This window comes from Ambystoma mexicanum, chromosome 4p (genome assembly GCF_040938575.1).
Source record: "Ambystoma mexicanum isolate Mex_15411 chromosome 4p, UKY_AmexF1_1, whole genome shotgun sequence".
Taxonomy (NCBI): Eukaryota; Metazoa; Chordata; class Amphibia; order Caudata; family Ambystomatidae; genus Ambystoma; species Ambystoma mexicanum.
The window spans coordinates 705600021-705626396 of record NC_090927.1 but is presented as its reverse complement, the minus strand read 5'-3'; the positions used below and the strand labels follow the sequence as shown (position 1 = coordinate 705626396).

The 26376-nt window shown below is 46.6% G+C and overlaps 1 protein-coding gene across 1 annotated transcript in view; it reads left to right on the top strand.

Annotated features, from left to right (window-relative positions):
- Positions 1 to 9335: 9335 nt before the first annotated feature.
- Positions 9336 to 26376, top strand: part of FILIP1 (filamin A interacting protein 1) — a 708753-nt gene continuing 691712 nt past the window's right edge. The window contains exon 1 of the mRNA XM_069606267.1: positions 9336 to 9799. The gene's annotated coding sequence lies outside the window, so the exon portion shown is untranslated. The remainder of the gene's footprint in view (positions 9800 to 26376) is intronic.

The window sequence follows — 26376 nt, the reverse complement described above, 5'->3', positions numbered from 1 at the left end:
ACCAATTTGGCTAGAATCTGCCCTGGGTGTTGTCAATTGGATGTACATTGTTTAATATTATGTGACCTGCTTTTCATGAAACGTAGAGGAGTGTAGACTTTGTTTCAGCATCCTCATTCCCTGAGACTGCTGAGGAATGCATTTTCAGTCCTTTCACTCCGACGTCCTAGTGCAGACCCTGGAAGGATGGACCGAACAAAAAAAGGTCCGACCGTACAAAAAGTCTGAAAAATGCTACCACCAAAGGTTCGAACACCAAAAGTTCGAACCTTTGGTAGTAGCATGTTAGGTAAGTATAAAAAAAAAATAAAGAAGACTGCAGGGTCTACGGGGGTGTCCCCCACAACACCCTGCTCCTATACTGTGTGGTATAGTGAGCAGGGGTTGTGGGGGACACCCCTGCAGCTCCCGAAAAAAAAATATATAAGAAAAGGACCCTGCGGCGTCGGTTCCCGATCACGGAAGTGAAAGGGAACTGGTGCCGCAGGGACTCAGCGTGTAAAAAAGGTAAGTAGGGTTTGTTTATGTTAGTGGTGTGGGTGGGGGTGTGTTGAGGGTGTGGGTGGGGACTGTTGTGGGTATGTGTGTGGGTATGTAGGGGTTTTTAATGCGTGTTCACATGGGGAAATGTGCGAACCTTTTGTGGTTCGCACATTTCTCATGCATACTTTTCCGTCGCTGACTTTTCCGTGACGGAAAAATAATGCAGATCCGGATGGGTCGCCCTTCCACAATGTCAAATTCCTTCCTAGGTGCAGTGCTTTAAGTGGGCCGGGGCCAGCTGGGCCCCGGCAGTCTCCAAAAGGTTTGGCTGAACCGGTACCCCCCAGTCCCACCACAACATTGGTGGGACACAGTATCCTGCCGCAGCCGCAACCGCAACGAGAGTTGCGCCCGCCAACTTCAAATTAGGCAAGTTGACAGAAGTGCCAGCCAGCTACATTGGTGGCTGACTGGCACTTCTGTCAGTCACTGTAACTTCCTATTGTGATCCATCGCTCGAGAAGGTCACAAGAGGACATTGCTGCTCTTTTGTCCCCTTCCACCCCCCCCCCCCCCACCCCCACCCATGTCACTGGGTGTCATTGACAGAATGCAAGCCATCTTTTTTAAAGCGTTGCCACAGCCAAAGACGTCTCGGGCTTTGTCTATCGTAAAAGCTTTATAAAAGATGAATTAAATTGTGTACTTTTCAAGCCATCTTTTATAAAAATAGAAATATGTAACATATTTATATGTTTATAAAAAAATGCCTTGAAAAGTGCACCAACCATAGTAAGGTACGCAACAAATATATAAAAGCTTACATGCATTAATATATGTGTTTGTGTACCTTACTATGGTTTGTGTACTGTTTTAGGCCACGCCCATCCCGCAAGCGAGGCCCCCAAATGAGGCCGCACCTCATCTCGATTTCTTACCCCACTTAAAGGGGGTCCAGCTGCCCATCCTCTTCATCCCTCGTTGTTGACTCTCGTGGTCACTTACTGCCTGGAATGTAGGCTCTGTGTGCTCGCGCCTCCCCGCACCCATGTCTCTGTGATTGTTGCTGGCTCCCAGGTGGGAACCGTGGCACCAGGTCAATGCTCAGTGAGGCTGCTGCTTGATGGGGAGCACTCGCGTGCGCACATGTACACCCACCTTCTGGCCTCTATATTTATTTGTTTCTTTCTTTTGTTTGGCAATGGTGGCGGAAAGTCACTCAATTCTAGGGGCGCACAAGCGCTCTGCAGAAGAGTCCCTCCTCCTCCTTTACAGGTACCAGCGTACATGGTGACGTAGAAAGCGCTTGCGTGCCAGAGTCCCTCTAATACCTCTGGGCGCTTGGCAATGAACAGCATGAGGTGGAGGTGATGCAGGGCCTGCAGAGCCACACCCGGGGCCTTTCTGCGTGCTGACGTGAGACCAGTGCCTTAAGTGGCACTACAAATCGAGCCGGGGCTCATCGGGGGGCGTGGCCTAAGAACAGCCGGGGCTCATCGGGGGGCGTGGCCTAAGAACGGGGGTCTTCATGGCCCGTTAGGCCACGCCCCCTTGACGAGCCCCAGCTCAATGGGCTACTGGCACCCCTGCCAGGCAGCCTTTTGTAGAGATTAGCACCCTCTCCCCAATGGGGGAGAGGGTGCTGATCTCTGCATTTATTTTGTATAGGCTTGCCTGGCAGGGGACAGCACCTCGCCTATTCAGCCTTAATGGTGATGCTGCCCCTCGCCAGCTGGGGAGGGGCAGTGTCACCATTAAGGCTGAAAGGGTGAGGCCAGTGGAAGCAGAGGCCTTTTTCCTAAAGACTGAAACTCCCGCGAATCCGCGGGAGCTTCCGTATTTAGAAAGCAAGGCCTCTGCTTCCAGCGGCCTCACGTTTTCTCCATAATGGTGGCGCCGGCCCACGTGCATCACTTCATTAAAGGGATGCCTCGCAGGTGGGGCGCCACCATTATGGCTAAAAGGCATTTTTTTCTGAAGCCTGAAGCTCTCGCTCACGAGCAAGAGCTACAGGCTATAGAAAAAAAATGCCTTTTCGGGTAGTGGCCGGGGCTGCCAGAGGAGATTAGTGGGCCCTGGCAGGGCCCCGCCTCAAAACGAAATTTCAGAGCCTCCCAGGGCCCAGCCCTGGCAGGCCCCGGCCCACTTAAAGCGTGGGACTCGTACCTTCTTCCCTTCCCGTGGCAGTCAGTGGCTTTCCACAACACCGCGGTAATAGCCCTCTCGTTGCCAGATGAGGGGGACCTACCGTAGTTGTCATGGCTCAGCGGGATTGCAGGAGCCCACGCGATAACCACTCACACACTCGCGTGTGGTGCCGTGAACTGCACATACGGCCGCAGCCATGCTGATCGCATCACCCACGTTGCAGTAATCGGGCAAGGGACACATACCCAGCCTCTCTCACCTCGAAGACAGACGGTTGCACGTGGCCATCCAATGAGGTCTTGTCTTTTCAACGAGTCTCGGCAGCAGCTCATTGAAGTGATTAGATATGGGAGGGGGTAACTGCCAGTGATCCGTGATGTGACACTTGTTTTCCTTAGAATTATACAAGCTTTTAATAATCTATTTAAGTGTGATTGTTGGATGATTAGAAATCATGGTGCTGCAGAACTAGCTGCACGCTCTGTGAAACAATGGCCTTGTAGCGTTTCATTCGTTTGCATGGCGGGACTTCCAGGCTTCTGTTGGGGTGGGGACAGTAAAGCTCCAATCACAGGGAGTCATTTTCCAGGTCCTGCAGGGGGATAACAGTGACAGTAAGATGATTTCCAGCCACGTTTTATGCCCTTCGGTATTTTGTGTGATTTGGCAGGTGAAGTTGGAGATCAGAGCAGATGTAAGACGTTCACTTACTCTTCAAGGTCTGCTGCCAAATCCACTTGTTTTTCTCCCAACAACATTTATTTTGCTAGTGCAAAAACAATGGATTCCTATGGAATCTGCCTGACCGTTACATCTGGTAAAAATCAGACAGATTGCAAAGGAATCCAGTGCAGAAGTTTCACGCAATCATTTGCAGGAGGCATTTACACTTTTCCAGACTTACTGGAAAACTGAATTCAGCGATTTTGACTGTGTTTTACAATTTGATTTTCCACTATATGGTGCAAAGAATTAAAATTGCACTGAATTGCCATTTTACCCGGAAGTGGTCTGATTCATGCAGTTTAGGCTTCAAAACAAATTGACCCTTTTACTCTTTTTGATCGAAAGGTTTCTACAATGATGTATACATTGCCAGTTTGGTTTATCAGTTGACTTTTGGACTTTTTAAAGTCATCTGTATAAAAGGAAGTCATATTTTACGTTTTAAAACCCAAACATTGGCACATATTTTTACCAACTTGAGCTGGGAAGATGTGAGGTGAATTAGCTACGTTTCAGGCTTTGCGTGAATCCGGCTTCACCACTTAAAGTGTGTGTTTCTGGGCAAATCATTTAATCTCACAGTGCCTTACCTGCCAAAATTAGCTGCCCCTATAATGGATTCAGTGTGCAGTCTATTCTAAACCAAAAGAGACTCACTCATGGTTCAATAGACTAGTGTTGCGTCCAATGTGATGATAGTGACACTTAGGGCCTAATTCACAAAAGTCTTTCATAATGGCAAAACCCCTTTGGAAAATGCTCTGTGAATCAGGGCCTTTATATTCAAGATGCAAGATAGCATATTTTGTTTCCAAAGGTGTATTTTGCCCTGAGGGTGTTATATTGGTTATATTTCCAAATGTTGTTTCACCCTGGCTCTCTCGCCTGCATACTTCCACCCCTTCGCACCCTCAACGCAATGAACAATGTGCTGCCAAAATGCTCTAAAAATGCAGTTTTGTGCTTTAAAATGTTATTTGTTAAAGCCAAAAAATGCCCCATTCTATGATGCAGCTTTCTGGGTAGTCCTGTCTTCCACAAGATGGCAGAAACCCAAACCCCTCCTCTGTGGCCCCCTGGGAGTAACCAGAGTGTTCAGGGAGGCATTGTCAGAGCACGTAGAAGAGGGCATGCAATAAGGGCTGGCAGCCTGGTTGTTCAGCTCTTTCAGAGGAGAGGAGGCCTCCTCCTTGTTTCTCCCCAGCCATGCCAAGAAGACATGGTGGGGGTACATGTACTACATGGGAGTCGTGCCAAAGGGTGGTCAAAGGGAAGGAGGCAAGCAGGTGGAAAGAAAAGATCAGAAGATTGATGTTGCTACACCATTTCTCTTGCTTCTTCTTTGCTCTGGGCTTTTAGTTTTTTTTTTCTGTAGCTCAATGAATACATGGTGTATAACTTTTATTCTAAGGGCATCATTAATTGGCATTCACCGCTCAGTCACTTGTTCAGGTGTTTTTGGTGTACAGTTTTCATTTTTCATGCTGTGGCAATAGTTTTGTTATGGGAAAGGGGTGAGCGGAGGAAAGGTGAAGAGAGTAGCGAATGGAAGATGAGAGGAGGAGGTGTTGATGGAAGATGAAGTAGCAAATGGAAGGTGTGAGGGATGGGTGCAGATGAGGGAGCAGATGAAGAGGAGAGCAGAAGATTTTGGAAGGGGTGCAGAGGAGCATGTGGTTTTGGAAGGGATGAGTGGCTGGAAGCGGATAGCGAATTTGCCGCTTGAACAAACGGAGTGATACTGGGCAAATCACTAATTTTTATCAGAATAGCCTTGTGACGTGACCAGGCTGTTTCCAGCCAGGGTGAGAGCCCTGAATGCACAACTACAATAGTACAAAAAGACAACTTAAAAAACATTAAACTGTTGTCCCTTAAGTGTATTGTTGTTGCACTCATGACTGTAACTGTGTATTGAGAAGCCACCCTCAACACAGGGAGTCCCTTCCCTCCCCACTCAAGTGGTTGCTCAACAAACTGTTTAACAGATTCTTTTTTAGCCCTATCTCAGACACATATCATGCCCCTTGGATCCCTCCCCCATGAGCTAACAATGAGCCAAGAACCAGGCCGGTGTACTGGAAATATATTGGTATTTATTTCAATCAACAGTAATAGAAATTATCACAATATCAAAAAACACCATTTTATGCATGGCACAGCATAATCAAATTATCTCAGCATAAATAAATCACAAAAGTTAGTTACAAAGAACACAGAAACAATTATTCCCTTTCTGTAAATCTCACTTCACAAAATAATTACAATGACCCATACTATAATTTCACCCCAAACATTTGGTTTAAAATAAACACAGGATGATGTATCACTTGGTTTTTCAGATCCCCACTGCTTTGGTCTATGTTGGGAAGTCAGATGGAAAAATGTGAATGCTTTGGGGAATTTGGGATTTCAGACCCCCCTTACTGAAAGGTCTGTGTTGGGGAAGCTGGATAAAAGGTTGGACTGATTTAAGAAGACACCCCTCTTCCTTATGGAAGTCGGGGTCAGCTGGACAAGAAGGATAACCCGATTAAATGATAGGCCATAGTTTTCAGCACACACTGGGAGGTGAGCTTTTTTAATTTCAAATTTTAACACAATTCACCCGTAGTGTTCTGCCAAATGGGAAATTAATTAATTAAATATTTCTGGTTAAATAAGCTAAGGATCTACACACTTTTGCCCCCAAAACCTCACCCACTATAAAGGAAAATGATTCAAGGCAAGCAGACACCCCCACCTTTTGGTTTTCCAGGGCTTTATTCTACTTACATAGCAAGCCTCTGTTTAAGGTTTCAAGAAAGCCAGCTGTATTTCAGGACGCTCTGGAAAGATAGGGCAGGGGTCTGGTCACTCCACCCTCAAAGATGGCCTCCCGCTCTCCACCATAGGACCCAGTCAGCTTTGAGACCTTCCTAGAAATGGACAGTTCCACCCAGATGCACTCTCAGCAATCTCCACTGGTGTCTCCCTACAGCTGTCAGATGGTAAGTTAGATGGTAAGTTTCAGCAGCCATCCTGTCTTTCTCCTTTTTCTGTCACCCGGTTTTGTGTGTCTGTCGGTCCCCTGTCCTAGTGCAGTCCCCTTTATATAGCAGACATGACATCACCAATTTTACAATCTTGGGTAAGCACCCTGCAATATTCCCTGCCACTAGGATTGGATAGTTACTCCTCTCTCTCCTCCCAACCACGCCTCCAAGTCAGGATTTGTTTAGGGGTTTGGAGCAACATATGGCAATTGCTATTTGTAATCATCCTTTTGTACTCCTTTCAACTTTTTGCCAGAAAACTAGTTATGTATCACAACATCATAATTTTACTAGCAACTGCCCATTCCATACATATTTTCTGTTTTAGCTGATCGTGGGGAAATAGATAAGATGACCACCAAATCTGTACGATGTAGCACACCCATGTGGCACATTTCTGCCGTTTCCATAAAATGTACAATAGTTATGAAGATGGGAGTTAATAAGCATATCCCTAATTTCCTTTTCCTCCTTTTCACCAACTCTCACATTCGGAACATGTTCAGATCAGCTAGAAACCTAGTCTAACTTGCAATTCCAGTTCCCAGAGTCACAGGAAGATGTATTTTATATCCCCCAAATCGCCTGGAAATTACATAAAAAATGGTACAAAAAATAAATGAATCCACAGTATGGTTGCTGAGAAAAGGCCTAAATTATAATAGTCCTTTTAAATTAATTGTGAATGTTCATGTTCAGCAAATGGGGGGTCTGCCTCATCCAGCACAGCCATCTGTCTCCCTGGGCCAGCCTGTGACCAGAGGTTTTTTGATGAGTCTCTTTGAAGTTGGCAGTTTGCTGTTTGAAGTGGGTGCCCCCATTTTCACACTTATTAGTCATGCTTCAGCCAAAGGTGACTTTCCTTGAAGCCCCTGCTTCCCGAGCCAGCAGGTCTAGAGGACACTAGGCTTTCAACACCTTCAGCAGCACATTTGTATTGTTGGGTCATTAGATGGGAGATGTGACATCCAGGCTAGAAGTGGGAGATTTCCTTTGTGAAGTTTTGACCACAAACAGGTTTTCCATGAAGACAAGTGGCTCTTCAAATGTCACTGGAGTTTTGTAGGTGAAACATAATATACATTGCTCTTTATCACCCCACACATCATAATTTGTTTTCCTGACATTGTTCTGTGGGCAGTGATGTTTCTTTCAGTTTTATTGTTTTCAAACCAATGTGCAGGCCGTTTTTGTTTTCATTGTTTAAAAATCCTGTTTTCCACGTGACAAGGATCTTCGATTCCTCCTTCCTTTGTAAATGAAAATGCTGCTTGTCCATTGGTAATGACAGGTAGACCCCTTTCCACATGGCTCTTTAACGTTACTTGAAAAACAAACAAAAAACGAATGCCGTTTTTGTTTCGGTGGTTAACATCTTGCCATTCATGTGAAAGGAACTTCTGTTTGGGGCCTTTTAATGCACCCCACATGACAGCCATCAACTCCTCCCACCCAAAGCTCCACCCCCAGGTCCCTCCTACCCACGATCCTCTGGCACAGGGATCTTTGCCTTAAATCTACCACTGGTTGTACTGTGTACACATAACAGTGCCTTAAGTGGCTCTGGGAAATGAGCCAGGACTCATCAAGAGGGTGTGACCTAACGGCAGGGGGTCTGCCGGATCGTTAGGACACGCCACCTTGACCAGCCCTAACTCAATGGGTTAGAGGCACCCCCACCAGGCAGCCTTATGTAGAGATCAGCACCTGGGGGAGAGGGTGCTGATCTCTGCATTTGCTTAACACTTGCCTGGCAGGGGACAGCGCCACACGTTTTCAGCCTAAATGGTGGCACTATACCTTGCCAGGCTGGGGAGGGGCAGTGTCACCATTAAGGCTGAAAAGGTGGGCCACTGAAAGCCAATGGCTTTTTTTCCCTAAAGGCTGAAAATCCTGCAAATGGGCGGGAGCTTCAGGCTTTAGAAACAAAATACCTCTGCTTCCAGCAGCCACACCTTTTTTCCACAATGGTGGCGCCGTCCCAGTGGCATCTCTTGCTAGAAGGGATTCCTAGCAGGTGCTGCGCCACCATTATGGGTTAAAGGCATTCTTTTCGGAAGCCTGAACCTCTCGCACATGAGCGAGAGCTTCGGGCTTTAGAAAAAATAGCCTTGTCCTGTAGCGGTCGGGGCTGCCTGGGGAGATTAGTGAACCCCGGCAGGGCTCCGCAAGGCATGCAGTGATTATATCTAGAAAAAAAAACCAAATTATATAATAGTGAAAAAATAACCAAAAATAAAAGTATGGGGGTGGGGTCATGGGTTATAAAGTGTGGGGGTGGTTCGGGTGGGTTTAAAAGCATGGAGAAACAGGGGTTTGGAGGGATGTACCCACCATTAAAAATATATATGTATATATTTGTTTTTTTCTGTATTATTTTATTCACTATTTTTTTGATTCGTTATAATCACGTGTAACCAGCTACGCCTCAGAACGAGATTGCTGAGCCTGCCAGTGCTCACCCCCACCCAGCCCCGGCCCACTTAAAGCCTGATAACAGCGATGCAGGACCGTTAGACTTTTTTATGTAACGAGCACCGGGAAACTGGCTGACTGGTACTGTGCCCATTCAATACACGAAACTAAACGTTTAGCCCCAGCCGCACAGATGCTAGGTAACAAGGCCCAATGCAGAAATATACCATGTACACTCTGACCAGTGGTAAGCACTGCAGAGCTAACGTGCCCAGCTCTAACGGCTCGGACAGGACAGAAAAAACAGCTTATAGTGCAGTTATCTACATGTTTTAACAGAATGGTTGATTCTGAAGAAAGCGAGTGCTTCCTACATGAACCGGCTATTTACCAAATGACGTCGATTCCGCGCTTTCCGCGCAGTCTTGCCCTGTCACCGGTCAGCGTCCCCTGATAACTCAGCTGCTGGGAGCCGAGGGAAGCCGGCTCCAAACCCCTCAGCTGTTGACAGGCTTGGCTTGCAGAGGACACCGGATAAATATAGCGCAGGCGAGCTCAGCCCAACAACGTGCCTGCCCGAACAGTGTGTGAAGAACCCGGCGAGGGGGAGAAACACAATCTCGGGACTTCTAAAAACACCAAGCAACAGCTGATTGAAAAAGAAAAAAGCTACGAACAAAAGTTTGGGTGGGGGGCAGGGGAGGGGGCCAACACTCGCGGTGACCTCCTGCTGCTCCAGACCAAGGACTCCTGTCACAGGGCGCCTCGGAGCATTCCTCTCGGCGCTCTATCATTTCCTGCATAGCTCTAGCGGCCGGTGGAAGGAGGGCAGCGGGAAAGGTGCATCGCTGTGCACGCCTCATCCGCTGCAGTTTCTGGACTCCCCCAAGGCTTGATGCGCTCGCGCTGTGGGTGAAGTCCCGGGCCCCTTTCCTGTGGAGCACCGCCGCGGGGCTGCCGCCAGCTTCTTCTAAACCGCAGCGAGCTGCCAGGTAAGACGGTGGGATCGCATACATATACATACATCACCTTTACACCTGTCTCCAAATAACGCTTGACGGGCCATAACAAGTTAGTTTTTCCCTGCCCATTCATTTGGGGGGGGACCGTGATGCTCGTTTTACACCTTGTAATCGTAATCAGGTTGTTTTTATGGTTTATGTAGTGTTTAGAGTCAACTAAGTGCCTGCTTCTGAGCGCTTTGAGGCACTACTGTAGCGGTTGGCTGCCAGGAGAATGCAAAAACCCCAGAGCAGCACTAAGCAGAACATGCTTCCATGAGAGCCAACTTTTGATTTTCGCTACCTGCGCAGAAATTCCCGCAGAGAGCGAAGCGAGGGAGCCTCACCCATCCCCAGGTCGAACCAGTCAATTTTAGAGCACATTTTGGAGCAAGAATGGGTGGAAAAGCCATAGGATTCCCAGGCATGTCTAAACAAATAATATTTCAGCAACCGTTGCCTAACCTGTTAAGCTATCTTTCCTCTGCAGTCTGCTTTTAGATCTCCACCTTCCCCTTCCGTAACTGTCAAACAGCTTTGGCTTGCACCCCCCCCCCCTTCCCTCAGTTAAGATTCAACTGGTCCTTTGATGAGGGATCTTCTCACTTTGAAGTTAGCAGCACCTGCGGTTTTTGCAGGATGCAATCGAACACCTCGCAGAGCCTCAGACCAGCAGGAGAGGAACCGGAAGTCCTGCGACACCCGAGCGAGATTTAAACGCGCACCGTAGTCTGTCCTTTTTTCTGTTTTTCATTTTTAGGTCGCCCCTATCCATGCAGAATATACACTGGGGAAAAACGACCTTTGTCCAAGGAGTACAGGGTCGACTGCCCCCTCTGCACTCGTGTACACGGCGCCTATGGGTGCATTAATGCACAGCTGGGTGTCTGCTGTGGCCCAGTGACCTTTAGAAGGCCCGAAGTCAGAAGTCTCCAAACGCATCCCAAATACCCTAAGCTGGGGGTGGGGTAGCTGGGTAGGCTGCTGTATGCCCCCAAATGAGAAGGTGTCTGTCAAATTGTAAACAACGGGGACAAGGACTAAAACACAAAGTGGGGGGACTCATTAGCAAACCAAGTGAATGCGGCGTCACCAGAAATTAGCATATCAAGGTGCCCTGTGAAATAAGTGTGGGGGCTCCTGGAAAGGGTGTACCCGGGACTTGAGCCATTACCGAGCCCTTTGCTGGATTTCCCGCTGAACCCCGTGTCCTGCCAGTTGTCCCTTCTGCGTCGCAGTGGTGTTGGGAAGACAGGGCCCTTTTTCATTCCCTTCTCGGAAATAGTTTGCCTGAAAAGGGGATAGTCTGGTGAAGCTAGAATCTTTTCCTACGGAAGACAAACAGGTCTTTGGGGTTCACACTCGAAAAGCTGCAACGACACTCGTAGACATGACTAATTATCAGAACAATACTCTCCTAAGCAGAGAAACGGCATTTCTTCTGCAGGATGTCAATACAATGCTTCCGCAGGCGGCGCCACTGCCCCTGTGGGCAGATCTCCTGCCAGAAGGCGCGGGGCACCTGTCCGAGTTATTGCACACTCGTTTCTCTTCATTTGTGTCAATTACCTGGGTTTTGTTTGCTGTTACCATGAATACGGTGTGCTGCTATACCAATCACGTTGTTGTAGCATTATTTTTAAAAAGTGATCACATACATTTGAATTACAACATTATTTCTTTGAGAATCATAAAAAATGTATATGCCATGGCCTTCGAAGAGATTGTAACGCAAAACCCGTCTTGGTTGCATGTAGTTGTTCACCTCTGGTACCATTGATGCAATGTTGTTGTGCCATAAGGGTAACGGGAGGCCGCGCAGTATTTGCTCCTGCTTATTGGCGTGGAATGCGCTGCCCTGTGCGACATCACTCATATCGACACTGCCACCTATATATAGTTCGCCATCCTCACCGCGCTCCGTTGTGCACTTTGGTCTCCAGTCATTGCTAATGCCTTTCATCGCGTCCCTCACCCTTAAGTCGCCCGGCTTCCTGCACTTCCAGGCTCTGCTAGCAGACACTGTATGTATAACGTGCCCTGTGCTAGGCAGTGCTGGGGCGTGTGTCGCCTGTCTTTGCTAGAAAGCCTGATGTTATCATCATTCCCGGACATTGCACACAGAAGAAGGGGTTGAGACCACAAGGGCATGTGACTTGATGCGTCCACTCTTAGATAGAGCAACAGGGAGATCGTTTCCCAACAGGCCTCGGAAAGCCATACACCTGGAATCAGGAAGCGCCTGACTCAGCCATGCATTAAAGCTGCCACACCTTGCGTAGTTTCAGGGGCTTTATTTATTTAGGACTGAACAACATGGCCGAAGCGCAGTACACACACACACACACAAAAAACAGACACCAACACCAACAAACACACACACATACACACACACACACACACACACACACACCAACACACACACCAACACACACACACACACACACACACACACACACACACCCCAACAACAAACACACACACACACACACACGCACACGCCAACAAGAACAAACACACACACACACACACACAACACAACAAACACACCCACACACACACACCCACACATACACACACACACACCAACACACACACACACACACACACACACACACACACACACACACACACACACACACACACACACACAACAAAACAAACACACACACACACATACACACACGCCAACAAGAACAAACGCACACACACACAACACAACAAACACACACACACACCAACAACAAACGCACACACCCCACACCCCATATGTGCAGAGCATGGAACGCATGTGCGTGATCCAGCATGTGAGCGTGGCCAGGTAGATGTAATCAGCTCCATGGGTCGGGTTAATTGGGCCATTTGCAGGCAAACTCATTCCCAAGGTTAAGTGACACATTCCTTGCCGGAAAACAAAGCATTTATTGAAAGACTGTGACGCTGGGAACTGAATAGACCCTATCGGGTGGCTGTAACCTGAGGCTGAAATGGCAAACGAGCACACACGCACTGTGTGCTTTCAGCGTGCATTGTGTGCACAAGCCTGCTTGCTTTTAATTCCCCTCACTCAATATAATTAGCGCAGCAAACCTTGAGCTTCCGCACAGCCGTTCACGGTCCTTTGATGTGCATTTATTGCACGTGAGGAATTCCGTAATCCTTGACTTTAAGCACACATTCCACATGTGCACCTTGTATAGTGCAGAGAACGCCTGTTTCTAGGCACCCCGGATAGGTGTGCTGGGCAAAATAGACAATGTGATCATATCATGTGGCAAGCGGAGCATATATAGCACTAGCATTGATGTCTCCTGGGTCCAGACCAAATTACTTTCAGGTTTGGGGTCTGTCTGGGAACCTGACCTGGTAGCAGTGCACCCCACGTTCTGATATCGTGGGTGAGGGGTCTGAAACTTTTGGCTCTCCAGATGTTTTGGACTACAACCACCGTCATCCCTAACCAGCATAGTCAATAGCTGGTATTGCTTGAAAAAAGTGAAAACAAATTCTGAATGCACTTTAGTGCAAATTCAGCTTGGACAAATACTGCGAATGCCATAAAGCCGAAGAAGGGGAGTGGGGGCTGCAGGGGTGTCCCTCGCTCCCTTAGTTCGGCATTATGGGATTCAGTGTCTGCAGGGGTGTCCCTCGCTCCTTTAGTTCGGCATTATGGGATTCAGGGTCTGCAGGGGTGTCCCTCGCTCCCCTAGTTCGGCATTATGGGATTCAGGGTCTGCAGAGGTGTCCCTCGCTCCCCTAGTTCGGCATTATGGGATTCAGGGTCTGCAGGGGTGTCCCTCGCTCCCCTAGTTCGGCATTATGGGATTCAGGGTCTGCAGGGGTGTCCCTCGCTCCCCTAGTTCGGCATTCTGGAATTCAGGGTCTGCAGGGGTGTCCCTCGCTCCCCTAGTTCGGCATTATGGGATTCAGGGTTTGCAGGGGTGTCCTCCACTTCCATTAAATGTGAAGCGGGCGACAAAGGACTGTTCATTTGTCAGATGACATTTTTTGTCTTCGCGGTATCGAGCCGTGTTGTTGGCTTTGTTATTATAACATAGAACCCAATAGCCAGATATCATGGGAATTGTAGTTCGAAACATCTGGAGAGCCAACAGTTGCATACCCCTATCTGAGGTAGAAGAAGCGTTAAAAAAGGGAGCCTGTTACGGTGGTGCATGTTTCCATGGCGCGAAGCACGGGACCGTCCCGCATGCCGCGCGCCGATCGTTGGTTGCATGGTGCGGGACACAGGGAGAGTGCCGGTTGGAAATGCCAGGGTAACCATAGTGGCTGCCTGACGAGCAGATGTACGGACCCCAATTAAGGAGTTCATCATCATGCAATGTGTATGACTTTATTTACCGCTACATAGCTCTTTCTACTGTGAAATGATATAGGGATCCAACGGTCCATGTTATATATGGGCCTCCTGTAACCTTCGGCTGTAAGCAGTATGTCAGTGCCAAGACAAACTGCTTACAAGGTTGCAGGAGACCGGTCTATAAGGTAGATCATAGACTCTGTGGAGTGTTAAGCGCTGCATGTGTCAGAGAATGGGCGAAGGCTGTGAACATTTCCCTGCCTAGTTTTGTTCTCATCTTAAACATTACCAAGCGAACCTATCCAAGCGTTAGTGGTGGAATGCAGAGCTTGTCAGGGTTCCAGGCGATGCTTGAAATAAGAGCAGCTGGTGATGAGCTTGACGTGAAGATGGACCCGGAGTCGCAGACCGCGCGCCAAAGTATGACGTTGCAGAAGGCCGCCCACCAGCAAGACTTCTCTCTGCGCCTCCTCTCTTGGGGGTGTCCTCGCAGATCCCCGTGTTATTGCTCCACGGCCCCCTTCTGGTCCCCTCCTCTCCCGCCCCACCACACTCACCTTTACGCCTCTTGGCTGCCCCTCCCCCCCACTGCACATCTCCGTATTCACCATGTTGCTTCCTTGTGCAGCAGTCTTTTTCCGGGGACTTGCGTGACCTGCGCAGAACAGAATCGGTGAAGATGCGGATCTGCTGCTCTCCCAGAAGTCTGGGGCCTGCATGCAATAACTCGACACAGTACATTAAGGAGAAATAAGTGTCTGTACCTTATTTCAGCCCCGTACAATTCTCTGCAACCAAACACATTCGATGGAGGAAGAGGGTGACAATTCTTGCAAGGGACAAGGGAGCGGATTTTGCAAGGACCGGTTTGCAAAATTTGATCTGCAAAATCAATTTCTGCTGACGATTTTTTTCATTATTTGAAATATGCAGTTATATTCTGCAAGGTGTATAGCCTACATTATTAACATATTAAATATGCTCATACAACCAGAGCAAGAATCAAGATGTTTACTGTTGTCTGAGATGGTGCGGGCTCCGCTGGACGCTCCAGTTGACCCGATATGAAGGGGGTCTACTGGATCCATTTTCTGGCTTATTGAACTGTCAGTGCCATCTAAGTTCTCCTCTTCAGGATCTGGCTGTACGATGGGAGTGGTGGACATCCTTTGCGAATTGTCCTGTCCTGCAGGCAGCAGCACTTCTTCCGCATTGAAGGGAGGAGCAGGGGTTACAGTAGCGTCATAATTGACCATTGGTACAGCCATAAAGTGTTGCAGTGAGCAGGGACGTCATTTCACCAAAATGCCATTGGTAGTAGAAGTGACATCACACGACCCTTGGTCTCTGATGACATCACATGATGTGATGTCATTTGACCCCAGCCCGAAGTGATATCACGGGAAGCGATGGAACACGACCTTTCACCCTTTGACAAAACAGAAAGTGGCATCGCATAGCATTGTTTCTAAGTACACTACAGAAAATATGGTTACAATATCACTATAAAATGATATACGAGAGGGGAGTGACAGTGCAGTACATGGCATAAATAGAATAATAACCAATAAGTAGGAGTACGGCCAGCTGGTGACAAGTGCAAGGGTAAGTGCAGACATCAGGTGTCTAGTTCTCGTAGGGGACTGTAGGGATACAGAAAACAGTCCCCAAGTGTGGGGGATGCACGGGCGGTTGTGCAGGTGTGCAACTGGTGGGGTAGGGGACCTGGGCCTGAGATCAGAGGGTGACCAGGTAACCAGTGCAGTTTCAGTTTCAGCAATGAATTCAGCAGGGGATAGAAGGAGAGAAAGCAGAAGCAAAAAGGAAGGTTTTGAGGTGCTTCCGGAACCGGAGATGGTTCTCCTCAAGTTTCAGGGAGGCAGGGAGGCTGTTCCAGCGGGAGGCCTCAGCAGGGGAAAGAGATCTACCACCAACTCGTTGCTTGGAAAAGCGACTGACCCTGAGGGAGTTGGAGGCGGATGAGCAAAGAGCTAGAGAGGGAAGATATTTAGGAAGAGAGAGTTGAAGGTATTGAGGCCCCAGAAGGCCTTGTGGACAATGCAGAGGGTTCTGAACTTAATCCTCGCAGCCGCTGGGAGCCAGTGCAGAGATGTCAGTCTTGGAGGGATACGATCCCTGGGCTTGAGGCCAAGGCAAGTCTCGCAGTCCTGTTCTGGATGAGTTGCAGAGGGCGTGGAGTAGAAGCAGGCAGATTTAGAAAGTGGGTGTTGCAATAGTCCAGCCTAGAGAGAACCAGAGCTCTCGAGACAGAGAGCTTTTGTGGGAAGGAGAGGAAAGGAAGAATACCTCTGAGGAGGTGCAGCTGGTGGTGGGACTTTTTAAAGACATCAGAAATGTGAGGGGAGAAGGAGAGTGTGGAGTTAAAGATGACCCTGAGGTTTTTTGCCTCGCAGGTGGGAGCAGGAAGAGGGCCAAGAGAGGCCGGCCAGAGAGTGACAGGAAAGGAGGGAGCGGGTGCGCCAATGAGGAGAATCTCAGTCTTACTGGTATTAAGGCAGAGATCATTGGCGGCACACCACTCTTGGATAGGAGACAGACAGTTGGAGATGAGAGAAGGAGAAGAGGTGGCTGAAGGTAGACTGAAAATGAGCTGAGTGTCATCCGCATAGCACTGGAAGTTGGGGCAGAGAGCGGCAATATGGTAGGCAAGAAGTGCCAGGTATTGGTTGAACAGCCTGGGAGAGAGGTTAGAGCCCTGTGGAACACTGCAGGTAGAGACAGAGATAGAGGAGAGGAAGGACCCAAGTTGGACCTGGGAGGGTCGATCAGAGAGGAAAGAAGTCAGCCATGTCAGGGCCTGACTGGTGATACCCATGTTATCATGGAGACGGTTGAGCAGAATGGCATGGTTGACCGTGTCAAAGGCAGAAGAGAGATCAAGTAAGATGAGGACACGGGGTGTTGGAATCAAGGTTGGAGACCAGGTCTACACGGATGTTCAGGAGAGCAGTTTCCGTGCTTCTGGCAGTTCTGAAGCCAGACTGATGATCATGAAGACAACCAACAGGAGAGTGAGCTGGGGGATGGCCAGCTTTTCCAGAAGTTTGCCCAGGAAAGGAGTGATGGAGATTGGGCGATAGATAGCCGGGCAGGAGGGGTCGGAGGAGGGTTTCTTAAGAAGAGGGTGCACAAGGGAGTGCTTCAAGGGGGATGGGAAGACTCCAGCGGAGAAGGAATGGTTACAGAAGTTGGCCAGGGCAGGAGCCAGGGAGTCAATGTGGTGCTTGATGGTTTTGGAGGAACAGGGGTGAACCTGTTTTGAGGAGACTTTCATTGATCAGACTTGTCTAGAAACCTCATCTGAGGAGAACCGGGGAAAGGCAGAGAAGGAGGGAGGAGAGGTGGTTGAAGAAGGGTCAGAGGAAGATCAGGGGGTAGAGGGAGGTGGGGGGAAGAGAGAGAGGACAGAATGTCCTGAGTTCTAGAGATGAAATGAGAGGCCAGAGCCATGCAGAGGGCCTGGTAAGGGACAGGAGAGATGGAGACTTCAGCAGGGCTGGCCAGTTCCTTGCAGATTTTAAAGAGTTTGGCCGAGTTGTTAGATGCCACAGAGACGCGGGCTTGGATGTGAGCTCTCTTCTTGGTATGGACAGAGAGCTGGTATTGTCTTTGTAGCAGGCGACAGGCCAGTTTGTCAGAGGGTGTTCCAGAAGCATGCCCCTTCACCTCAGCCACCCTGCACTTGTGCTTGAGGGTGAACAGGTCTGAGTTGTACCAGGAGTTGCACTTGGCTTTGGGCTTCAAGCGGATCCTCATGACAGGGACAAGAACATTGAGAGTATCAGATCTAGCAGAACGGAGCATGGAAAGGGCTGTGTCAGGGTGTGAGTCAGCCAAAGTGGGAGAAGGTGGTGAAAAAGTGGCAGCGAAAGCCTCAACTGACACAGTTTTCATGGGTCGGATGACCGAGAAGGTGGATGTCAGTGCTGGAGTTGGCTTGACTTGAGGGGTAGAGAGGGTGAGCTGGGTGGAAAGGAGAACGTGATCACTCCAGGAGAAAGGAGTGGTGAGAGGGATAGAAAGGGGAAGGTCTGAAGAGATCAGAACATCCAAAGTGTGCCCTGCAGAGTGAGTAGGGCCAGAGGGGAGAATAGAGACTGAGAGAGAGTGGCAGAGGTCGCGAAAGAGTCCAGAGGAAGGACAGGGAGTATCCAGGTGAATGTTAAAGTCTCCAAGAAGGAGGGGTTGAGTGGACGAGACCAATAGGGAAGAGGAGAGATCCACCCACTCAGAGAGGAAGGAGGAGATTTGACCAGGTAGCTGGTAGATGATAGCCACAGTAAGGGAATGGCAAGGAGAGAGCGCGAGCCTGCAGGCGAGGCATTTGAAAGAGGAGTAGGCCTGCGTAGGAATGACAGAGGCAGGAATCCACTCGGGGAAGATCAGGGCTACACTCCCTCCGGAATGGTTGGACCTGGGCACGGAGAGGATCTTGTAGCCATTAGGAAGGAGAGTGTCAAAGCTCGTGACAGAGCTGGCCGTGAACCATGTCTCAGTGAGACCGAGGACAACAAGGTCACGTTCCTCCAGGTGGTGGCAGATGTCAAAGGAGTGTATGACAGCTGAGCGAGTGTTAAGAGTGGCAATATGGAGAAGGTTGCCGTCCTTGAAAGACTTCGGGAGGGGTACATGTCAGAGGTACGCCCTGCATAGGTGTAGATTAGGCCCGAGGGGGGCAGAAGAGGAAGGAGGTGAGGGCAAGGTAGCCAAGGAGGAGACAGCAGGGTGAGGCAAGGAAGCCATGGCGGGAAGGTAGGTGACAGCAGGGGAAGGAAGGAAATTGATGAGGCGCGGTAAGCGTCTATCAAAGAGGAGGAGATTGGCCTGAGGGCCTTGGATCAAGACGGTACCATTCAAGTAAACATTAATGATGACCTAAGAGGAGTGGAAGGAGGCCAGATGGGCCTCCCACTGGGTGCCACCATTAATGGGAGAGGAAGAGAGAGGAGAAAGCACAGAGACCATATGAGGAGTCCATAGGTCTGGCGAGGAAACGACAAAGAGGATGCCAGTGAGAGTTTGCCTAGAGGAGGCACTGGTATAGGTGTCAGTTATAGGGAGGCATGGATTGAATACCAGGATATCCTTTTAAAACTTCTTCCTACCAGCTTTAGTGAGGAGAGCAGGATAGTCAATAGAGAAGCAGTTAGAAAAAATAGGAGAGACAGAGAGCACCATAGAGTAGGTGGGTATAGGTGAGAAGAGGAAGGGGGGGTATGGGCAGGGAGAGCAATAGGGAAGGATACAGGGAGGGGCGCAAGTAGACGAGACGGAGAGATGGGACAGGAGTAGACAATTGGACAAGACGACAGGCGCTCAGACAATGGTGGAAGGTGTGCTAGATGAAGCTTTGCTAAGAAGTAAAATCAAAGAATGGCACTACTAACTCAGTGTCGTTTAGATATCACTCCTAAGTCTGAGAGTCCTGTATGCTGGGAAAAAAGACCTAGGATTCACAATGCAATTTTAAATACTTTCACAGTGCAATTATTTGAACACACCTAGGGGGACACAGCTATGTCAGAGAGTCTTGAATAAGGGGAAAAAGGCCTAGGATTCACAGTGCAATTTTGAAACACTCTCGCAATGAACATTCTTCCTTAGCAAGGTTGTGAGGGTAGAGTGCGCGCTCTAGTTGCTAACCTGGGTCAATCCTAGTCACTGTTGGTTGTAGGCTGGCCACTGGCTTCCCCTGCGGACACCTGCAGACATGAGCTGGAGCCGCCAGTGTTGGAGCCCCCCTTTGCCTTGGGCCCTTAGACATAAGGGCTTCCCTGGGAGGGTCAGTGATGACCAAAAAGAGACCCAATCAGGGAAAAAGGCGGGCGGGCTGGGAGGCGAGAGGGATCAGGACTGGGAAGTGGAAGCAGGGTGAAAATTTGCGCTCATACCGCCGGCGGAAAAACCACCGGCGGTATTAGTGCAAAATTTCCCCATTGAGCCCAATGGGGAATGGGGCATTCCCGAATGGGCTCAATGGGGAATGGGGATTAACATTACCGCCAAACTCGTGATCCGGCGCTATTAGCACCGGGGAGTTTGGCGGTAGGGCTAATACCGCCGGCGTTACCGCCCAAGTCGTGATGAGGCCCCTAGTCTTGCTGGTAACCTTGCCAGGCATTTTGATTTTGTTGGTGGTTACTTGAATTTAAACAATCAAATCTCATTGGGTCTTTGCTCTGTCTTTAGCTTAAGGACCTAATGTGTAGATAACTCCACTAATAGGAGCCGCTCGTGACCGAACCTGAGTGGACAACAGCAGTCTACTTCTGCCCCACTTCACTGGGCCACACACAGCTTTCAGTGTTGTATAATAAGGCAGGTACTGCCACTCAAAAAGCCCCACCTCCAAAACCACAGGCATTGCGAACAGACTCCACGATCTGGGGACTAAAAAGAAGGGCAATTGGTCCCCTCTCCTCTGAGAAGCCTACTCTGACTAACACAATAGTAATTATGTTGTCAGGCACACTCCATCTTATCACATCAATCTTTCAATAGTTTATTGTCAAGTACCTCTATTTCAGGTGCGACTGGGGATGATGTACTGGGTACCGTAGATCATTTGGTCCAAAATGCAAGAAATATGTCCCATGACATTTATAAGATCCCGGACACACTCCTATTGGAGTAAACTCCTTCCCTTAAATTTCAATTAATATATTGAACCAGTCACATATAATTAAAAAAATCAATTTGAATAATATAGTTCACGTATCAAGAAAATCAATACTTTTAAAACGTGTTAATTCAAATGCATCATTCTTTCTGAATTCATTGCATAACCAAAGAATATTCATCAAATTACATAACACATATATTTTTCAATGCTAATCAAGTCAACTATTGCAGTTTAGTGATTCCTAAATTTCTTCAGTAAATATCAACAGATCAAACGCTCCCCACTTCTCCATGTGTTTCGGAATAATCACCCTTTTTCAGGAGAACGTCTGACCTGTCTTCCTAAAGCAATCAATAATAAAGCTTATTTACAATATCCCCTTTAAACATTAATTCCTTAATCTTATTTATGATATTGAGAGTTATTTCCTAACTAACCCCAGTGCAGTATCTCTTGATTTCCTCATTCTTAGAATTATACCTCAATCAACCTGCAAATACATTTTAAATATTATTCCTTGCTCAGTTATCTCACCCCGTAAACCTCCTCTCTCTCCTGTCGTAACAAAATAAGAGGTAAATTATCGCACCTATTAATTTTCTTATCAATTCAGACTATCATTTCCTGATTAAAACAGCCTTCTAAATCATTCTTCTCTCCCTGTCAATTCTGTTAACAAAACATTTCTCAATAAGTATCAACTATGTTACATAGTTATACCCTCAATGTGCCCCTAACATTGCCATGTCCCACTTGCCTCTAAACGAGTCTTCAAGAGTCACCTATGTTACTTGCAGAACAAACACAGTGAAAGCTGTGGCACTCTCCTTGCTGTTTCAATAATTTCAAGATGACACCATGTATGCATGGTGCTGTATGCCATGCGTGTGATGTCACACATTACGTGATTCCCACAATTGTCACCCCATTGGTTGGGATATTATGCCTAAAATTCACAACAAGAATGTCTTTTAAGTAGAAGTTCCCCATTATTGGAATAATAGCATGTCCCTTAACGCCAAGAAAATCTCCAAAAATACTTTGCTTGACATCATGCCCAACATCAACACATGCCCTGTGACTGGAGATTTTATCGATATTAACTGGATACTCAGTATAATTTCATTTCACTAACTACATCTAAATTTAAACTCTCAACTGTAAATCCTATATCGCTAGCAGATTTCCCTTGAATCAAAGCATCAGTCTAATTTTGACCACTCCTCCAACTAAACTAACAACATCATCAAATATCCTAAATAGCATGTCCACATTAGTAAGAATAGCGTATACAAGGTAGTGTCCAATTAACTAAGATCAAATGTAACAAGCTAAGTATATTCCTGGCTTAATTTATAATTCGCCTGATATAATGCCCAACATATAATGCCCAATGTCTGGTGACCAAAGGTTTAATGTGACCTACCTGGGAACTCAATATCATTTTTAAATCCTCATCTGCAAATCCTACATATCAATTAATCCTATCAGATTTCACATGAATCAATCAAATGTAGCAAGCTAAGTTAAATTCCACATTCAGCCCATTAGATTCCAATGCATCCATGTTTTTTAATCCAAAACAGTCCTCTCCTTTCCAAAATAGCTTGTAAATTTCCCCCTCTCTTCTATAACTTCACTTTTTCAAGAATATCAAACTCCATTCGTGCCATTGAATGCTTTTCCGAATGAAATATACTGCTAATGGTGATTTATCATTACCTGTGTGCACAGGAGACTCATGCTTTATCTAGCGTATTTTCTCTTTTCTCTTTGTTTGCCCCAAATAATAGATGACAGAAGGGCATCTAATACCATAAATCACATTTTGGGCATCATAAGTTGCTGAGTGATTTAAAACCATAGTTCTTCCGAGGTAGGGATGATTGATCCAATTACCGGTAATGATATTGTGGCAATGTTGACAATTGCCAGATGGTTGTGTTCCTTTCCATTTCTCCTTGGTTTCTTTAATACCTGCAGCATCCACTTCTACCAATAGATTCCTTAGTGACAGACGCTTTCTGTAAGCAAATACCGGAGGTTCTGCAAATAACCTCTTCAGTGTATCATCTTATGTTAAGTCTTCCCAGTGCTTCTTTATAATCTTCTTCACCCTAGAGCTTTGATTAGAGTATGTGGTTACATACACGAAATTGGGCATTATTTTAGTAGTTCTAGAATTTAGTAAAGTTGCTCTCAGTAACCATTCTACTCTGTGTATTGCCTCAGAATTTGTGTTCTCATTATAACCCCTTCTTATGAATTCCATACTTTTCTATCTGTATTTTTCTTCCTTAGAGATAATGCTTTTATATCTCACAAATTAACTGTATGGAATACTCTAAATGATTTTTATAGGATGGAAACTATTTGCCACTAATAGACGGTTTCTATCTGTCTCCAATTTCCCATCATACCAATAGACTGCAACATCCAGAAATTGAAGGCTCACTCTACTGCATTGACTTGTTACATACATTCGTGAATGTATCACATTTACTGAGTCAAAACATTCTTGAAGCTGTTCTAGAGTCCCATGCAATATCCCAAAACATCATCAATAAATCCCATATAACATATTAACAATCTTTCCATGGACTATTACAAAGAATATTTTCAATCTCTAGATACAGCATAAATGTATTTGCATAAGATGGAGCCATCGGTGACCCCCATTGAGCTACCAGACATCTGAACAAAGAATTGTTAATCGTAACGAAAATAAATATTCTTCAATATCAGTTTCAATAACTTAAGGACAAACATCTTATCAGCTTCACAACAGTAACCGATGCATCTTTGTCAAAAACTGTTAGTCAAATGGGTAATCCATGAATTAATCTCTGCTTTATGAAGTATTTGTTTAATAAATGCTCTAATTTTTTCAGTTGCATCATCTTCGGATAGGTTGTCGTGTGATTCAGTTTGCATTCCAGTTCATCCTTATAATCAACCACATTCCTCATTGCTAGGGCACCCCCTTTATCGTCTGGTTTAAGAATAACCTCCGGTTTCTCCCACAATCTCTGTATAGCCCTTGTCTCATGGTAAAAGAAATGACTGAATTTATTCTGTTTGTAATTAATCTTACATAAATCATTCAACACTGCTCGTTGTAACAATTTTAGTGTTGCATTATTACCTGTTGGTAAAATGTACCTTTTGGTTTATTTTCCACATATTCTGAAACCTCACTATATCTGCTGCATCCAAACTATAACAAAATATCTACAACTTCATCTTTCTCAAAAGTCTGAAAAAATCAATCTCCTCTTTCGACGCATTACTCAAATGCTGCGGGAGAAAGAATAAAAGTTTTAGTAAAGTATGAATTTCAAAATCAGTCAATCAATATTCTGATATATTAACTACTACGTTTCCTGTTTGTAATCTTGACCCTTTCTCGATGGATTTCTTTGTGTCCCTTGCATTGTCTTTGTTCTTGGTCTAAAAAAGACTCTTGTATTTCACTGGTACTTCCTGTAAATTTCCCTCCTGATGCTCCTAATCTGCCCCTTTCTAAACTTGTTTCATCTAATGTTGTGGGTACCTACTCTGACTGTCAGTGGAGGCCATAGAAAAGTTTAAAAATGTGTTCTCTTACCATCAGAAAAGTACACAGTAAGACCCACTCCACTTCCTGCTGGACAAAAACCTTTTATGCCTCTCTACATGGGCCACTGCTCCAGTCAACGCTTTCTTGTCCTGCAAACATGCTGCCTACATGTCTCTACCCCATCCGGACTCGGATAACTCATGTGAATGGCTACTACTTTGGCCACTGCTGTGAGATGCTGCGTTGACAAACTCGTGACGGTAACTGATGTAACCATTTGCTCAAATGCATATGATGCTGTTGTAGCTTCAATCCAGCTGTGTCATAAGAGCACAGTAAGAACCTTTGCTCTGGCTTTACAGGATGCGTGAGGTTTGAGACATGATATCCCCTCAAGCATGAATGTGATCAAAGCATGTATTTGAAAGGGTCACACAGGTAAAGATGATCAGCTGCATGGTTTGCAGCCCAGTGATTTCTTCATCAGGGACCAGCCGAGTTAAGCACAGTATGTGAATTAATGCATTCAATTGACTGCAATTCAATTAGAATGCATAATTTGCTAGGAAGTCTGCAGGAGTCCTATGGCCTGAAGCATGCGTTGCAGTCACATGTGCCCTGATACCATGGATGTGCGTGGCATGCAGCAAACTTCAAATCTCACCTCTTTGTACTTACATTTATTTGCCTCTTTGTACCTGTGAATAAATACAAGGACAATTCATATTAAAGTTTATTAGAGGCCATATTGTCCAATTCATTAGCCCCACTATGCAAATGCATGTCTCTGGGATGCATATCTGGGCATGCAATTAGGCAACAGAATCTTGCCCTTATTATGGCTACTTTGCATTATTTATTTTCATTTTTTAATTTCAAAAACATGTTTGGCGTGTATTGAGATGTATCCCAAAAAGCGCAACATTTAAAAACAAAAATGTGGGCTGCAGCTTGTGCACAGCATTTGAAAAAGACATGTGGGAAGAAATGTGTGATGTTAGCAGCCCATATACAACAAGAGTATATGTCCAAAGTATATCACAAGGCGCACACATAAATCTCTTCAGTTACATGGAAGAATCTCGCAACATTTTGTTAATTGGAGAACAGTCAATTTCGTTTTCTAAAAGCACATTTCATAGGAAAGTAAAAATCGAATTGGACTCTATTCTTTCTTTATGTTCTTACAGGACTAAGTATCCGTTTTAGAACATTAAACCCACAGTGTAGAAAAAGTTAATATTTGAAATGAGAATGACTGCAAATAAAATGTGTTGCAATGTTCAAAGAGGCAATTAAAGTGGGGAAATGTGATGAATAAAACAACCTCCAAAGGCTGCATTTGTGAAGAAATCAAGGAAAATTGCACAGACACCCAAATGACATTCCTCACCCGACAACTACAGGAAGGGGGATGGCTTGCACCAATGAAATGAAGTCAGGTCAGGAGGAAGACCCACACATTGTTTGACACACTCTGGAATTCAGAAAAGGACCAAATACTCTCTTTGTTGATAGGCCTTGCAGGGGAAGACACATTCTTCATAAATACATCAAATCCGTTCTGAGAATTGGTCTCCTTCCATGTAATCTGATCTTTTGATTAGCCAGGTCTTTCTAGGAGAAGGAAGTTAGAGACTTGATATCTGACAAAGGGGGCAGGCAGATATTGGAAGCCCTGAAGGGAACAGGACTGGCTTATAATTGGCCCTGCCAGCAACTGTAACTTCAAAGAGTCTTCAGACACTTACACCAAGGCAACCAATATTCTCAGCAGTCATCAATTGGCCCAACTCACAAGTGGTTCAAGGCGTGACGAGGCAAGGGAGGGGGAACAGAGGGAAGACAGAGACAATGATCTCACTGGGCCAGATGATATTGTGATCGCGCAAGTGCTGGGGAGGGGGGAAAGGGAAAGTGCGGGGGGGCAATGCAGTACATAGGATCAACAGTAATACATAAATAGAACAGTAGGTAAAAAGTGCGGCCAGCTTGTGGCAAGTGCAAGGGTAAGTGCGGACATCAAGTGTCAAGAGCTGGAGGGG